Source organism: Epinephelus moara, chromosome 6 (genome assembly GCF_006386435.1).
Source record: "Epinephelus moara isolate mb chromosome 6, YSFRI_EMoa_1.0, whole genome shotgun sequence".
NCBI classification, from domain to species: Eukaryota; Metazoa; Chordata; class Actinopteri; order Perciformes; family Serranidae; genus Epinephelus; species Epinephelus moara.
In genome coordinates this window covers 37,939,043-37,952,317 of record NC_065511.1, presented here as the reverse complement: position 1 = coordinate 37,952,317, position 13,275 = coordinate 37,939,043, and positions in this window count along the sequence as shown.

Sequence of the window (13,275 nt, the reverse complement as noted above, 5' to 3'; positions counted from 1 at the left end):
CTGTGGTGGACTCCAGTTAGAGACACCTACCTTCATTAAAGTTCAACTACCAAATTTATCCAAATTATAGATGCAGAAGCAGAAATAATTTTAGTTCCACCAGTCAGAACCTGGTGCCTACATTACCCACAATGCAACAGGGCTGTCAACAGTTAGAGCTTCGGGTGTGTTATGCTGGTAGCAGCTTATCAGTGGTGGAATATAAGTACATTTATTTATTAAAGTTCTGCACTTAAGTATAATTTGAGGAACTTTATTTGAGTATTTCCACTTGATACTTTTACTTCACTGCATTTTGGAAGACAATATCATACTACGTTTATTTGACATCATTAGTTGCTAGTTAGGCTAATATTACGCTACAGATTCATTATGATTACAAAATGAGCCATTACATTATGATTAGGGATGCATGATAATATCAGCACGCCACTGCAACACATTCTCACTCCGATCTCGTCACATATCGACACATGGTCATGGACTTTCCTTAACTTTCATTCTTGTCCCAACGTGTTTCCCCCCGACGCTGCTGAGCGCCTTTAAACTATAACAGCGACCGACCATGCATCATGCCAACGATAACTTACTGACTTACTTATGCCTTACACCCCTTTTGGGGTATAGGCCGTCGACAAGGGAGCTCCAAAGTACCCGATCGCTGGCTTTCTTTTCTATCTGTGACCAGGTGTATCCCATCTTCTTGGTGTCTGCCTGCAGATCCCACGTCAGAGCCTGCCTGGTGATGTTTGACATTGGTTTTCGTAAAGTGTGCCCTATCCATTTCCATCTTCTTCGTCCAATTTCATTTGCTGTGTCTTCGTCCAAAGATAACAGACAGCTTTTTTCGTCAGTGTCCGATGCAAGTTACTGCCCAAGTGCCGTATTTCGAGGACTTCGGAGTGAGATCGGGCTGGTTATCGGTATCAGCCAGTATCGACTTCGAAAAGCATTCTGTTTTATGTCTCCATCTGCTGGTGCGCCATCATGATTATGTTGTGGTCACAAAGACGTGGTTAGACATGAATTCCTGCCGGGTGTCACAATGGACGCGATGCAAATGACGGGAATTAATTGGCACAAATGAAGTGAGTAGTGCTAATTTGCGTCATACACTTATGCGCAAGAGCTGAAAAATCTGATCGTCAGCGACCAATTTGCGCTGTGATAGCCAATCAGCATTGAGATCCTCCAGGGACATATGACGCAGAGGACGTACTGGTGGAAGTCCATTCATCAATTTGGCAATTTCATGTGAGTTTGATGAAAGTTATTTGCGCATATGGAGTCAACACAAAATATTCTAGTGTTTGAAGTAACACGAGTAACGCAACGAGGTAATTTGCATCGTGTTTAATATGTTAATTCCACTACAGAAGAGACTCGATGATCACTAAAATTAGGTGGGGAAAAAGGTTTGGATTGGTGTTGGTTATGGCCAGATAGATTGTTAAATATCGGCATATCAGATATCGGCAAAAAACCGAATATCACGCATCGCTAATATGGTGTTTTATTATTATTATTTAGATATCAGGCAGTGAAATAGTTGACAGACATATTTGTGGACTAAGCAGGTCAGCTGTTTCCCTTTGCTTTTGGTGTTAATGCTAAACTAAGCTAGCACAGGCACCGTAGTACCGTAGTACCATCCATCTTCGCACCTAGCTCTCGGCTAGAACGTGAATAACTATATTTCCCAAAGATGCTGAACTGACCCTTTGAAGTAAAAGTAGCCTAAACAGTCATTACTGTGAAATGCTCTAAATCAGAGTGTTAAATTGTTAACAGCTGGTGCATGTTGAATACATCAGTGATGATTTTTTTTGTGCTTTTAGATCAAGATAAAAAATTACATGCACCTCTACAGGTTGAGAAACCCTTAACAATAAATATTTCTTGTCTTTACTGCAATTAAATCATCCTATCATCATACTCAAGTGAGTTTTTGCACGGATGAATTTACATTTCAGGGACACAGTAGATTCCAGGATTTTTGCCAAACAGAGTACAAAGTTTATGAGCTGTTGAATGTAAAACTTTAATCTTTTAATTGATGATATCAAATCTCTGATGCTCAAATGACTATTATTTGACTAATACACATATTGTGTACTGCATGTGCTTTAATTTCACCAGAAAATACATTTTCTCACCTCATCTTATTGTCACTGCCAACTGAAAACAACGTGGCTTCAAAATATTTTCTTTTAACTGAAGCTAATGAAAACTGTCTGCTTTGTTTTAAGCTTGGAAATTATGCATATTTTAAAAACTTCATTGACTTTCAGAAGGATTTCATGAGTATAAGAAGTTGACTAAGCAAAAAAACCAAATGTTTGCATTCACTGGATGTAGATGATAATTCAAGTGAAATACTCTTCCTGCTCCCCCTAAAATCACACAAGTGCAGTAAAATTAGTATCATTATGCAGGAGAACATTCAGGCTTTTAGCTCTGGATTCATGGTTTGCCATAAAGGGACACTTGTCTGTTTTAAATAAAGGGCATCAAAGCAAAGCAGATTAACACTGATGTTCCCGTATTGGCATTTGGTGATTGAAACCATGTGGCCTTTTACAAAAATCAATACTTTTTAGTCTCTGTTTCTCTTCATTCACGTCCACTTCAATTCTTGATCCTTGACTTTAAGTGAGAAATATTTGCAGCCAGGAGGATCCATAATTAAATCTAGCAGGAGATAAAGTAGGTCAGCTGCAAGATGGGTTGGTGGGCGGGGGGAAGGAAATCTGCTCCACTTTAAAATAATGGACCTAATTTACAGCATTCATCAACTGGAAATGACTGAAAACAAGCTCCCTGCCTTAAAAACGTAAAAAAGAAATTCATGAAAAATTACTTTAATGCATCGTCTAAGAATGATCAGTTAGAAAGAGACAGGCCGGTTGGTGCCAAAGAAGAAAACTAAAGCTATTTTGTTTGAAAATATAAATACACTTGATCTCCTTCAATGCCACTGCTAACCCCATTGAGGCGCAGAGGCAGCACAGATCCAATGTTAAAGGAGGCTAATTACTCCCAGTATCTCCCACACTCCAGGGAGGCGAGGTCATCCAGAGGACAGGCATGTGAAACATTCCTGCAGCCTGCTGCTGGACCTCCCTCCCAGCTCAGTCTCCCCCTGTCCTCCTTTTCTCCTCCTTCATCCATCCTCCCCCAGCTCCTCGTCTTCCTCCTCTTCCCTCTGTCCCATTTTGCATCGCTCACATTTTTTTTTTCTGGCCCTCCATCTTGATCGCGTTCACTCATGCATTTGTTTTCATTCTGTGGTAGGAGTGCATCTACGCAGCCATTCATCATACGTTTTTGTGGCAGGAGTTAGGACAGACGTTAGTGCTTTAAAGAAGGGCTGCTGTCGGCTTGCTAACATGCTGATGATTGAGCAGGTGTAATGTAAACCTAAAGTACTTCCAAATCACTGAGGAGTACTTGAGCTATTAAACTCCATTTGGATTGACAGCACAAGTGGCAGATATGGAGGGTATCGTTGTATTCAGTCTGGCTGTTCCCTGACACACAACTTTTGTTACGTTGAACTAAGATCTTCATCGGCCAAACAGCAACTGCCAAGCCTACTCTCTTGTAAAACCGAAATACATTGTTTAAAAAAAAGTTAAAACAAAACATAATTCCCACCTTTTGTACTGCTTAAGCAAGTAAGTTTTCAAGTTTAGCATCTTCTTCACCCCATTCTGACGCACCAAGACGTTATCTGCTCTTTACTGCTCCCTGTGGCCAGAGATGAAACAACATCAGCCACAAGGGATGACGTTTTTCTGTAGGTTGATGCGGCAATTACCGTAAAACTTCAATCAAAAGCTTAGTTTAAATTAAATGCCCAGTCTCGGTGTGACTACACATTTTGACAAATAAATACCTGTCTCAATCAGAAGCCTGGTTTGGTTGCCAAGTAGTTTAAAAGTTCTTCGAATGTATAGCGTATGTGAGTGTGTGTTGGTGCATGCGTACACATTTATATGCTGCTAACTGGATTGCTCCAACAAAGTTTTGTTGTACAACACACAATGACAATTAAGGATCTATCTATCTATCTATCTATCTATCTATCTATCTTATAAGAGAAAGGCTTCAGTGATGACGACCTACTGGTTGATTTGTAAAATTAATTTCTGGTTAACTTTTTGTCGGGTAAACTTTTCTATGGGAAACATCTGGGATTGTCTTCCAACCCATAAATGAGCTATCATCAACCATTCAGCTTCCTTAGCTGTAGTTTGGCTTTGAGCTAAATGCTAACATTAGCATTACAGTTAGCATGCATGACACAACTACTAGATGTTTTTATGCTGACTCACATGTAACATTTTCATACTTGTTAGCATACGATATTAGCATGTTACATGCAACACATTCTCGCTCCGACCTCGTCACATATCGATGTTTCGTCATGGACTTTCCACGTCCAGATAGAACGTGAAAGATACCCTGGGTACGTTGGCTGTTGACATTCTGGGACGCTCGTGTCAAGTTCTGGCTGTTACATGCATTGTCTTCTTTCAAAATATACTTCCGTTTTCACAGGAAATGTACAGTTTACCTACAGTCTCTTTCAAAATAAAAGCACTATGTCAGTACAACTATGCGAAAAGTCATTTATTTTCCTCCAACAACTAATGCATGTGGTTAGGGTTAGGAATAAAGAACAGGGTTTGGCTGCATAGTCTTATGGTAAGCAAACACCGCTCTCGTGGGTGAAAGTCGGTGTCTGTTGAAGCCACTCTCTTGGACTTTCGCTACCTTAACTTTTATTCTTGTCCCGCCATCGCTGATGCCACTGAGTGCAGTTAAACTAAAATGGTGACCGGCCACGTATCATGCCAGCATTAAAGGGCAGCTTTGTTTGTCAGTGTCTGATGCCGCAAGTCACTGCTCAAGCGCCGGATTTCAACGACTTCGGAGTGAGACCGGGTTGTTACATGTTGTAATAAGTACATTTAGTGTGATAGTATGCTGCCATTTGGTGTGTTAGTGTGTTTAGCATGTTTTAGCACTGACATGCTTAAGTACTTTTAAGGTTGACGGGAGGTCTGTCATTAGTTTTTTCATGTCACGTTGGACAAGAGCAAACTCTGATCTATTGGTGGAGCCAGATGAACAGTGAGAGGATCATCAGTCACTAGGATTTATCCAACAACTGTGAATGTCAATACCAAATGTCTTAGCAATTCTTTCACTAGCTGTGGAGATATTTTAATGATTACATTATTTTTTGACTCTGGTGATCCTGCAGCAACATCAATAAGAAATGTTCTTGAGTATTTTCACGAGACTTTACACCAATAAAATCTGGTTTCACCTTCAAATTAGATCATTTTCAGTTTAAATATACTAAATTTCTATATATCATTACATACTCAATATATAACCCCATCCCAAAACATTAACAATCTAGTTTTAGAGTTTCTCTGGTTTTATTTAGGTTTTTGACAGACACACAAACACAAACCACGTCTTGATTTGTTAAAGCTGTAAAGTCTCTTTCATCTGCTCCTCATTTTGTGCATTTTCCCAGCATTCTGTCCAAATACGGTGTCGCACCAAATGGTAAATAGGAGCAGAGTGACCAGCTACTTAACAGATCCTCAGCCCTCCTTTTGATTCTTTACAACCAGTTGTAAACCTTCACTCGGAGCCTGGGACCATTGAGGGGTTATTTATTAGCGCAATATATCTCTTTATTTTCACTGTCACACAAACAGCAATGGGATGACAGAGACTGAACAGGTTTAAAAGGGCTCTCTGTAAGTCAGACTCCTCTTTGAAGTTTTCTAAAGGATCGCGTCTGGCCTATTAAACAACCGAAAATCAAGACTGCTCTTGCTGATTGATGAACGGCTGCCATGATTTTTTAATTTGGAACATGTGCGGCCAATAAACTGTGACATGGCGGTTATTTTCTCTGGCCTGCAACCAAACCTGTAATCCTGACCTATTGGGGATTAAAAGGTGACTTGTCACAAACTGATGAATCTTTTATTAGTTTTTATAATATATAGAACATAAATAAACCAACTGATTTCATCTCAGCTAGAGGTCATCCTTGGAGAGATTAGTTATCTATAGACTCACACCTGTTGTTCATTAACACATGCTTGCTGTAGATATAAACATTAAATATACACTATGTAACCTAAGACAGAAAATATCTAAATTGCTTTCTACTCACAAACTAGCATTAGCTTGTTAAATACTTTTTTGGATGTTATGGCAATTACTGGAAACAAATAATTTAAAAACAAGCCTTGATAAATGCCGTTCTTCACTAACTACTGTTCATTTCCCCAATGTAATGCGGAATAAGGTGCTACGTGTTTTTCATAAAGGATGTGTGAGGTAATTTGATTTACAAATCTTTAATTTGCCTCTAGAGGACCCAGCACATTGTGAGGCTCTGGCTGCCGGAGATAAACCAAGAACACAAAGAAAAACAATTTAAAAATGTAATTTACAGAGATAGCAGATATTAAAGCAAAAAAAAAAAAAAAAAAAAAAAAAAAATCCAGCCTGAACCAAATGATGTGCATACAGGACACGTTATGAATGAGTACAGCCATGGTTTAAGACCAGCTGGAGCTTTATTAACAGTAAATTATTGCGTATGTTGCATTTAGATGTTTCTAGGGTTGTTCAAAAGCATTCTGGGAAATATAGTTTTATGAAAAGTCCATCTGTCTAGCAGTGACATACGTCTAAGTGTCCTCTCTGTTCAGTTCAGTTCAGTTCAGTTCAGAAAACTTTATTTATCCCATGTGGGCAATTCAGTTTACAGCTCCCAGTTCAATAAATAAAAGCACAAACAAATACAACAATCATTCATAGACATACAACTTTTGTCACTTGACTCTCTGAGAGGCATCCAGTGCTTTGTTGCATTTAGCAGGCACATGAGCCCTGGTTACTCCTGGTATTAACATGCGTCTTGGGCAGGGGCGAAAATCCCATTTCATAGTTGGGGGGGGCAATAAACAGTAAAATTTTAGAGAATAATTCCAGGGGGGGACAAGGAAAAAAGTTGTAGCCTGTCTTTTATACAGCATCTTTTACCGCAATTTGACGCTTTAATCTTCTCTCTATCTCTCCAACAGGCAGAGTGAATATCTACATTTATGAGAAATGGCTTAACAACTAAACATTTCTGCCGCAGATCTGCCGCTGCGCACCTTACAACCGTGCGTAATAGTCGCGCATAATGACCGCTCCTCATCCGTTAGACTGCACGTCTCTCATGTTTGTCTCACTGACAGGTGGAGAGCCTACAGACAGGTACCCATTAGCTACGAGCCGCTCCGCCACTGACTGCTCTTGTCCTGTCCTCTCCCTCTTCTTTCTCTCCTGTCCTCCCTGTCTATCACTAAACTCTGAGCTTAATCATTAGCTTTTAGCTTAGCAGCACTCGTAATTGAGTAGGCTTTTGAACAATGCAGGAGAAATGTTGCAGACAGTTTATATTATCAGCCTGGGCCTGGGGCTTGTTGTAACAGTAAATGGGATGTGTTGTAACTTGTGTAAGTTAAACTGTGTCTGTGTGAGTGAACATCTTACCCTGCGATGCGCGATGTGGGCAGCGGTTCCAGCCACACGCTGCTACTGCTGCCAAGCAGCCCCGCCCGTTGGAAAGAGTGTGGGATATACCACTACTAGGAATGGGAGGGGGGGACTAAATCTTTTAAGATTTAAATAGCACATTATTGCGTGATTATAATGAGCACCGCTTACATTGTGCTTTCAATAAATACTACTGCATTGTTCAAAAATTATTAATTGTGTCTCAAATGATTCTAGGGGGTACAGCTTTACTGAAGGGGGAGTCATGTCCCCCCTGTCCCCCCCGGGATTTCCGCCCCTGGTTCTGGAATCAGGCATGGCGGGAGTGATGTATAAAACAACGGTGCTGGTGTCTAGTGTGACATACAGTATAACGTACACAGGCAGTGATTTCTTAACGGTTGATCTCGACCTCTGCTCCCCGACCTCATTGTCTTCATAGATTTGCAAACAGTTTACAATGTTGTTCTTCCTCTTAAAGTTAGCTGCTAACTGCTGACAGCTCCTCTTTAAATCTTCAGGTGGTGAGTCACACACCTAACACATCGTCATACCTATCTCGTCCCTCGGGCTCACACTTTTTACACTGTGTTGACGCAGCCTTGGTTGGTTAGTGCATACAGTAAAGCAGAGCAATATTCAAATATAACATACACTTACACATATATTGATTTTTTTAGAGGCCCTGTCCACAGCAGTGTATTGCTTAGCTTCTGTGCTGGTAGATTTGGTTTAGCAAATATGACAACAAAGTACATAAATTAGTCTTAAATGCTATAGTCTGAGTGGGCGGAAGTTTGCTGCAGAGATCAGCCTCTCATTGGGCGGAACGAGCCACCCGCTGAAGTCCCGCCCTACCACCTCCGGTTGTGTAGCAGTTTTCAACCGTTTTCAATACGTCCTTTACTAACTTTTGCGGTGTTTGATCTTGCGGGGATGTAGCCATTTTTCTGCCATGGTTCGCGTCGTGTAGGTGATATTTTTGTGGGCGTGTTACACCAAAACCTGTTTCCCACCGGCAATATTTTTGCAAGCGCACCGTTGCTGTGGCACCGCCCAGAACGATTGGTTAAAAGACGTACAAGCAGCCAGGGCGTTTTTTTCTCCAATCTCAAAGTGAGAGTCGGCCCAGCCAGACCTTTCTTTTCTTGAGAAAGGTCTGGTGAGCGAGACTATAAATGCTATATCCTAGACAACTGGACCTGCTTGTATTTCTTGAAGACGTTTCAACTCTCATCTGAGATAATAGACACTTCTTGGATGAGAGGTGAAACGTAAGATTACCATGACCTGAATGATTCACCAACATACATAAAATAGGCACAGCAGAAAATGTCAGATCAGTCAGACCACTGTTTTTAACTATATATCTTTAAACGTTACAGTTATGGCTGAAAATTACAAAAGAAATCAACAAGTTTGCCAATTTTAATGCCAGTTTTCTTCCCAGATGTGATGGTTGTTGTTAGCGCAACGTCACAGTATTTGGGTTTATACAGAACAGTGAGATGGTATAATGATGCAACATTCTCACCGTAAACAGGCAGAGTAAAAGGGGCCAACGCCAGGTGTGAGTAGACAGACTTAGACTGTCCACTTGTGGGTGGATCACCTGAGACAAATGTTAATACCAGGTAAACAGGCCCGTATTTGACTGTGCAAATGAGGAATCTGACAAAGGTCACCTTGATTTGTACCTGATAAGATCCTTCACAAATTGTATGCAGCACATTATACGCCATTTTGTTTTGATAAAGACTGACTGTTGCAGGCAAAAAACAAGGTTTAGAGCACAGAAATAAAGTTTACAGCGGATTGCTATAGAAAGGTAACTTTGACAACAAGGCATAAGCAATGATACACAATGAGGTTTCTTCAATTTACGTAAGCAGACAAGCCAAAGGTTAAGAATGGCATTACCTTTCATATATCAAGACACCTGCATTTCATTTAGCATATACCATGATCACTTATCTGAGTTTAAAGAGTAACTTAACACCCCTGGAAATCTTATCTTTGCTGACCTTTAAAGGGGAACTAATGCTTTTTTCAACCTGGGACCTATTTTCCGATCTACTTTTGTCTACTGGAGAAATGTCAAATACTGAACATCCTGTCACTCATTTAGACAAAAGTAGATCGGAAAATAGGGCCCAGGTGGAAAAAATTTGCTCCCCTTTAGTCTGAGTGGGCGGAAGTTCACTGCATAGATCAGCCTCTCATTGGGCAGAACGAGCCACCCGCTGAAGTCCCGCCCTACCACCTCCGGTTGTGTAGCAGTTTTCAACTGTTTTCAACACGTCCTTTACTAACTTTTGCTGTGTTTGATCTTGCGGGGATGTAGCCATTTTTCTGCCATGGTTTGCGTCCTGTAGGCGATATTTTTGTGGGCGTGTTACACCAAAACCTGTTTCCCCCCGGCAATATTTTTGCAAGCACACTGTTGCTGTGGCACCGCCCAGAACGATTGTGATTGGTTGAAAGAAATACAAGCAGCTGGGGCGTTTTTTCTCCAATCTTAAAGTGAGAGTCGGCCCAGCCAGACCTTTCTTTTCTTGAGAAAGGTCTGGTGAGCGAGACTAGTTCCCCTTTAATGGTTTAACTGAAACAGGAAGAGGTTTGAAACTTTCAACCAGAGATGGTAGCAAAACGCTGCTTTTCACCCTGGTGTTTAGTTACTCTTAAAATATGTTAAAATATGCAATATAAGTTCACAAGAGAACTATCTCTCATTGTGGCTGTGCACTGTGTCTTGTATGCAGATAAAGCACAGTGAGTGAAGGTTACAACCTGTATTGTTTTGATTATTTGATTACAAGATTTGGTTAACAAAGTCATCTCGCCACATCAAGCATGGTTTCAGCCATTCTGCCTTTGCAACTTGTCGAAAAACATCCTGAATTAATCAGGGCGCCCACTGGCCACACCAGTCTCTTCTTGTTTTCTGGGTTGGGTCTTCCAGCTGAGGTTAAAGTCAGTTGCTGATGTCTTGTTTGTTATCGCTGCACCGAGCTGAGAGGGAATAAAAGCAATATTAGAGGAGCATTGTCAAAAATGTTTGTGTTTGCTGATGCAACACAGCTTTACTTGAGAGTTATGAGAGTAAACTGCTGTTTTAACTGTGTCTGTGTCGTGGCACTGATGCCTGACATTTGTTACAGAAGTCTGACTCTTGAGGTTTGATGCCAAAAGATCGATCTAGAGAACTGATGCTGGAGTCTGATGCCTGAAGTTTTGCTCTGAGCTCTTATACCTAAGTTCTGATGTCTGATCTTGAGACGAGAGGGATGTACCGTGAAGCAAGTTCAACTCAAGCCGACTCAACAAACCCTAAAACCCCATTCAGAGATAACAGGTACTAGACGGTGGTAATAGACTTGCTCTGTTAACCCGGGCTTTCTTCCCCAGGCTCCCAAAAAAAGGGGTCAAAAGACAAGAAAAAGATATACATTTCTTCCCTGTTCCAAAACCAAAATCAAACCCTGAAAAGTGTAGGGTTAGCTAGCTAGCTACTGAAGATATAGCCTATTGAATGTATACACGTGTTGCTTTTGCTTTGTAATGATTATAACAGTGAAACAAAGACCGACCCTGCTGTACAGGAACCAGTGAAGGGAAGCAGGGAAACACTTGCTGATATTCAACCGGCTGGGTGTCATCACAGTGTGCACAGATGAACGGTGTTTGACTTCCTCTGGAGATCCCTGCCCCTGTGGCGGCAGAGGTCCAGGTGCTGGCAGCGGCACGGGGGCGAAGCCAAACACTGTTTATCTGCACACAATGTGATGCCACACAGCTGGTTCAATATCAGCAAAGTTTCCCTTTATATTCATTGTTTTCTTTATTGTCTTTAACCTGTTGTTGCTGCTGAGTCAGTTTGACATCCTGGATATATCCTTCAAACACAGACTGTAGAACCCTCTGTCTGCTTCTCTCTGGAATCACTCTTTCATTTTTCCAAAAATATGATAAAATATTTATTTAATATTTCTTCAGGGAGTGCAGTTAGTTACAGTGTGGGCTCCATGCTTACTCTGACAGCTTGTCGGACCATCATCAAGGGGCGGGGCTTAGTGAAAAGTCAATTGCATGATCTCTTGGCATTACAGAGTCTGTATAGCAGGTAGAAAACCCAGCTGGCCACAAGGTTTGATGCCTGAAATCTGATACCCAAAGTATAATTGTAAGGTCTGATGACTAAGTTGGCTAGTGTCTGAAGTTGGCCCAAATTTATTTATTTTTCTTTAAAAGTGAGAATACGAAAATATAGGCGGAAGCTTTACCTGCTGCAGGATCTGGGCGTTAGTAGCTGAATCGGAAAGGTCAGCATCCGTCTGAATCTTCATTCTCACCGTCATCTTCAGTGTTACTGCTAGACAGCCCAACAAACACCACAAACCAAGGATGGAAATATTAATTCATTGTCAGAAAACAAAACAAAAAAATCCCAAACAAAAGTAAATGAGATTTATATTTTTTCACCTTTGTAGCACCAGAAGGGAATCTCATCGTCACAGTTCAGATCAGCCCACTTATGGACTGAGTTCTCACCCGCACAGTACTGGTTTAAATAATTATTTGGCTGTCCACTCTGCCAGTTTCTGAAGGACCTCTTACTCTTGTCGGACCACCTCCATAGCACTCGGTACAAGCCAATCCACACATTATAGACTAATGACAATATCTCTGTGTTTTCTTGAGCATTCTCGATCATAGCCAGGTCTGTGTGGTGTGTTCTGCAGTAAGTCCGGGCATCCTCCCATGTCAGTGAGGTCTTGATTAAAGTAAATGTTTTCTGGCTTGGAGGAATTGTATCTACAATAGAAGAAAAGGTAACGCTACTACAACTGCAAAGACTCAGTACAGTCATTTGTAGACAGGTATGTGTGTGACCAATTTAACAGCAGCTTTAAACCAATAAACACAATTTCTTACCATTGTAACAAACGAAATACAATTTGGCGTCACAGCCCAAATCATTCCATCTTCCATCAGTTTCTGCCACCACACAAGTCTGATGACTCGTATAATGATTTGGCTGACCTGGCTTCCAGTTTTGGTAACCAGTTTTGCTCGTTTCGCCAGTCGCGGACCATCTCCAGGAGTTTGCATCATTGCCCATGGTTCCCTTCCAGGATTTTGGATCATCAGTCAGTCCGATCCATACCCAAGAGGTGTACGAACTCGGTCTGTTTAGCTGGTTTGCGTCGTCCATGCTATCAATGGTCGCAAGGTCGGTGTATTTCAGCCTGCAGTGGTCCAGAGCGTCACTCCATTTCATTCTCAGGTCGACATAGTGGTACTCACGTAGGGCAGCGGAGGCGTGGGAGCAGGAAGTGAGGCCAAATCCTGAGGATTTTTTTTATTAGGTTTGAAATAGAAAATCTTTAATCTTTAGAGGTGATTTTAAAGGGACAATGACTCAGAAAATGATCCAACGCAAATAGATTTAATGAGCTTCAGACCAGATCAGTGTTTTAGCCAGTTAACTATAAATCACATATATTTTAAATTATTGTTACAACATTTTGTCTAGTGGTCTAGTGTGTAGGATTTAGGGGGATATATTGGCAAAAATGGAATATAATATCATAAGTATGTTTTCTTCTTTTCTTTAATCACCTGATAATAAGAATCGTTGCATTTTCGTTTCCTTAACCCTGGTTCAAACCAAAGATTCACAGCAAG